Below are 6,000 nucleotides of genomic sequence, written 5' to 3' on the forward strand. Positions count from 1 at the left end.
AATGCTAGCAAAATGATAAAATTACTCTTATAAAATTTTTAAATACCCTTAAAAATTTGAATAAAAATTTAAATTTAGTATTTTTATTTATTTATTTATTTAATTTTAGTGAGGGTAATTTTGTCATTTTTCAAAAAATTGGGGGGGGTGCATTTTCATTGTTTTGGTAATTTAGGGGGGTAAAGTATCGCAATTGATAGTTTGTGGGGTAGATTGTCATTGGGGTAGTAATTTGAGGAGGTTAAATGAACTTTACCCAAAATATATATATATATATAGAGAGAGAGAGAGAGAGAGAGAGAGATATTTTTATTTGTATTTTACTTTCCAAATTTGTTTTGAAAATAGAAAAATTATACAAGAGAATTCCAATATTATAGCCCATTTATAAATTTTATGAGATCGATGAGTAAGACTGAATTTTAAATATGCAAGAAAATTGAAATGGCCATACATTGTTCTATCTGCAAAACATAAATGGAAAAGAACATAAAAGATGAAACTATTTAAAAATTATAAAATACGATAATGTTGATTTTTTTATTTGTTTCATCAATTATATTCTTTAATTTTTTTTTAAACTTGATCTTCTATTAATTTTATTCTCTATCAACCAAAATCCACCGCTACTTATCACAATCATGATTCATGAAGCAAAAGAAATCTAGTTGGCCAACTAATAATATTAACAAAACAAAAAAAGAAAAGAAAATTACAATTATAGTTAATCAAGACATAAGATTGTAGAAAAGTCGAGATTGAACTCTAATGATCCAAAAAAAGAAGAGGAAAGGACTATTTCGACCTAATGGATGGAAAGCGCACATTATATAAAAGAGAAATGCTAAAGGCCCAACTTTTTTGCCCAACAAAAGTCCAACTTTTACCCTTTATTTTTTTTCTAAAGAGTTCTTATCTATTTTTTGCCTTTCTTTTATTTAGTATTTTTTTTAAAATGAAAAATAGTATTTTTCTTCATAATAATGACATTTTCTTGAAAAAAATGACATTATTATGAAAAAAATACCAATTTTCATTTTTTTAAAAATACCAAATAAAAGAAAGACAAAAAATAGATAGGGTTGCTTCAAACATTTTTTTCATTTTTTATTTTATTTTATTTTTAAAAAATAAATAAGGTAAAAGTTGAACTTTTGTTGGGCAAAAAAGTTGGGTCTCTATCATTCCTCTATATAAAATAATGATTATGGAATATGGAAGACACAATATAGTTGGCTGGTACTGTGTTGGTTTTCGGGTCGGTTTCGGAAGTCTTATGAGACTTTGTCCAATGTCCACGAACCAACTGACACGCGTCGCGCAACAATTGGCCGTCCCGACTTATGAGGAGATTCTGATATTCCGTATGCACTGACACAAAGGGAAGCTGCACACAACGCCACGTCGTCTACAGTGAGAATTTTGCCTTCTGGTCTCAAGTTGCTTCAGATATTCACGTGCATCGATCAGCTGCCTAAGCTCGCTTACATTTCGCCAAAGAGATCCAAACCAAGTTGTTTGTTCTCAAATTCAGATTTGGACGACATATTTTCCTCTTTAGATTATAAAATTATCATGTGTTTTTAATATCTAAAAAATTCACAATTTTTTAATTAATATATAAGAAGTATGTGCTCCTTACATACTCAAAAAAACACATTTAGTTTTATAAATTAAGTTGAAAGAAATTATTAAAATTAAGGGTAATTACTTTTTGTTCTTATAAACTACAGCGCCTTGTTACTTTTTTTCATGAACTACCAACTATGACACTGACCCCATCAAACTACCATCTTATGACAAAAAGTCCAATTTCGTCAGTCAATGGTGTTAAAACTAATAATCAAAGGTCATGTGCAAGTCATGTGTCATTTTTAATTTTTTTCTTTCACTTTTGCCATCACTTTTTCATGTATTGGTTTATAAGTGTCATTGTCATAAGATGGTAATTGAATTGAGTCAGGTGTCATAGTTAGTAGTTTATGGGGGAAACTGCAAAAGCGCTGTAGTTCATGGGGCAAAAGGTAATTACCCCTTAAAATTATTTAATTTACTCTAATCTTTAAAATTATATTATTATATTCCTTTTTGTTAGGTGTAGTAAATAAAGCAAAATAGAGAAGAAGAAAAAAAAAAAAAGAAATATAGTGTGTGTGTTAACCGTTAAATATTTCCAAGTTCCAAGCATTGTTTAATTTGTTTATATATCATTGTCCTTAAAAGCTTCCATGTATTTCTGCGCTTGAAGAAATCCATATTAACTTAATTGGCTTATCAAAATTTTTTATCTTTTTTTTTTTTTTTTTTTGAGAAAACAATGGCCCTGGAACGGTACTGTTCAAGGGCCGGTACTGTAGCCTTTTTTTAGGAATAAGTGTTTGATTTGTTTTAGTGAAAATGTTTTGTGGAGAAAAGTGAAAAAATATATTTTATATGAAAAAATGTAAAAAATTTGTTTTGTAATGATTTTTTTATTTAAATAATAATAATAAAAATGATTGATGTGGTATAAAAAGTAGAGATATTGAGATTAATTTTGAAGTGAAAATATATATTTTTTTTTGGATTGGGGGAGGCCCTGGAACATTGGCAAACACACCCAATAGCTACCAAATTAGGATTTTGTTAGATATATTTATTAAATAATTAAAGTCATTATTTTTTATTAACTTAAATTTTGGAATAAGTTGTGATTTAACATGTTATATATTGAAATTGAGATTTTAAATTCGAACATTGACTTCACAGTTTACGAGAGTGTTAAAGTATTTATTAGATGATTAAATGCATTATTTTCTATAAGCATGTAGATTCATCTATCACACTAGTAATTATAAAACTTGCAATAACCATAGAAGATGATTCATGTTAAATCATAATTTATTTTAAAAGCTTAAGTTTGATAAAAAAATTATTTATTTGATATTATAACATTCTCTTTCACTTGTGAGCAGCTCTTCCTTCCCTTAATAAGCAAGACTAACGCATATAATATTTAATTAATAAAAGATAAATGTTAAAGTCACATGCAGTTTAACTAATATATATATATACATATATTACAAAAGTAGCTTTTATATTTAAATGATATAAAGATAATCATCAACTCCCACGCTAAATCATTGCGTCCATAGACTTCGCCCGTGGCTGCTGAGAAAATATGGAGGACAGCCATTGGAGTCACACCCCTTATCCTTCAAAAACACCAAAGCACCATACTAGTCCCTGCACAATGCCAACATCTCTCCCTTTCATTTCATTTCACACTTTCTTTTTGAATGGTAATAATTTGCTTCAAGCATTGCAATGTTTTTCAAAACTGATCATCTGTTGACCTAGTTATGTTCCTGTTTTTTAAAGTGGTTTTTTGAAAAGTCGACTTCCTAGCTAGGTAGGGTGAATAGGTGTTTCAAAACAAACGTTGCCAATTAAAATTAAGGGAAATACAAACCAAACAATATCCAATTAACAAAAATTTAAAAACAAGTTAAGGAAATAATAGACAATATTATTTTTGTTGACGATGTTAAAAATTTACTCAAAAGAAAAATCACCTCGAGATTCAACTATAAAAGAAAGTAAAAATCTAATTTTTACTTCTTTTTTTTACAAGTGCTGATCCAATATTAGAATTATAGCTCCATCACAGAAACTCTGGCTATATATATATATATATATATATATATATATATATATATATATATATATATATAAAGTGGTCTTCTAAAAGTGTATTCCCCTTTCAATATCTCTCTTATTTTATTTTAAAATAGACCTTTTAATTCTTATAACATATTTAACCTTAGTTACGCAGGCAACTCCAGTTAGCTAGCTGCTCAATATTGTTAAAGGATAAAGGTTCCTTCAGACAACACCATAGATATTCTTTCATGATGTGTGCCCTTGACATTGATATACTAGGTAAGCAGATTCAAACCCACGTGTAAGGAATTTTCTTTTGCTATATTAATTAATTGCCTTTTCTTATTAACTCCTAGTATGTGGCTCTGATTCGATCGTCATTTGGCTACACAGCCATATATAATGCTCTACATACTATTTTGCTTTTGCTTCCCAATTTATATACATGAATTTGTCCTTCATTGGTAGACTGGTCTTTTCACACATACATATTAATTTGTTCTTCCGATCGATGCTCAGTTTGTTCCTTTTTCTTTTTCTTTTTTTAAATGTATTTTAATGTGATATAAAAGTAAATGTAGTTTTGATTATGAGTATTTTATTTTTTGAGTTGTTTGTTAACCAAGGCACAACTAAAATTTTGGGTAAACTTCGTTTAACTCCCTCAAACTACCATTCCAATGACAATTTACCCTCTAAACTATCAAAACAATGACAATATACCCCCAATTTTTTAAAATGACAAAATTACCCTTAGTAAAATAAAAACAAAAATACTAAAATTTATTTATTTTTTCAAATTTTAAGGGTATTTTTGTCTTATTAAAAATTTTATAGGGGTAATTTCATCATTTTGCTAGTATTGTGGAAGTACATTGTCATTGTTTTGATAGTTTTGTGGGATAAATTGTCCTAATTGATAATTTGGGGGGTAGATTGTCATTAAAATGATAGTTTAAGAGGGTTAAATGGACTTTACCCTAAAATTTTAGGTTTGCGGAGGGATACAATTGAAAGAATTAAAAAAATAATAATAATAAAAATTGAGGGGATAAAAAGTTAAATTTTGAAAGAATTTATATAAATTAAGACTAATTGGAGCTTGGGGGGTGATTTCAGCTCCTATTTGTTATTTTTTTAATTTTTTAATTTTTGTCTTAATTAAAAAGAGAAAACAATATATATATATAATGAAAGAAACGTAATAATGTTCATTGTTTAACTTAAAATAAATAAATAAATAAATAAAAAACCAGCTAAAATAGCTTTCAAGTTATTCCTTCCATTCAGCGTGAATAATATATAGTTTATTGAAAGATTCAGGAGGCAAAAAGAGGGGGGCATTGGACAGTGGCATCTGTACGTCACCTCTTTTTATCATAATCAACGGTGGACAATGACAGGGCTGGGTTGTGGTTAATTCAATGACACAAAGCACAAGTACCATTTCAGATTTTTTATATTATAATTTTTTTTTTTTTTTTTATCTGTTTAAGTATATTAATTAATTAATTAAAATCACTCTTCAGTTTCAAGTTTTTTAGATAATTTGTGAGGTTTATTGAGTTCATACTCTAATTGAAAAAAACAAAGTGTTATAATATTAATTAAATAATAAAATTCGTATTAATTAACATTATCTCTCTTAAATGTGTTATAATTTTTGAATTAGGTATCTAAAACAACTTGATATTTTTATTGTCTCTCTCCTATTTTTTTTAAAAAAAGAATATATGTATATGGTATTAGTATATATATATAGTACTGTGATTTCTGCAGGTCATGACATAGACTAATGGGTACGGCTAAACGTATGATGACACAATTATTAGACATACATTATAAGGCTGAGGAGTCAAAGCTGTACCTATTTTTGGATGGGGCTCCATGTCGCGACATTCATATCATACCTTTATTTGATTCGAGCTTATACCTATCACACAAGAAAAAAAAAAAAAAAAAAACATATTTCCTGTGCTTTTGATCTTATAAATGACAGGGGAGGGGAAAGTGAAAAACATGCCATCCTTGATTCTCCCTTTATCCGTATGCCGTAAAAGAATAAAGCTGTTTGAAAATGATTCGAGCTTGATTTTTATAAATTTGATTTGGGTTTGGCTCGTTTATTAAATAAATCTAGTTTGAACAACAATTGAAGTTCGTTTATTAAACGAATCAAATTCGTACAAGATTATATGAATTTGTATAATAAATTTATACACGCACTATAAAATACATATATACAGGGGTGAAACTAGACAATTATGAGTGAGGGGACAAAATGTAAAAATTTAGTTTTTGGGGGCACATTTCATGAAAACCCATAAATTTTAGGAGTAAAATTTTAAATTTTAAGGG

This window comes from Corylus avellana, chromosome ca8 (assembly GCF_901000735.1).
Source record: "Corylus avellana chromosome ca8, CavTom2PMs-1.0".
Taxonomy (NCBI): Eukaryota; Viridiplantae; Streptophyta; class Magnoliopsida; order Fagales; family Betulaceae; genus Corylus; species Corylus avellana.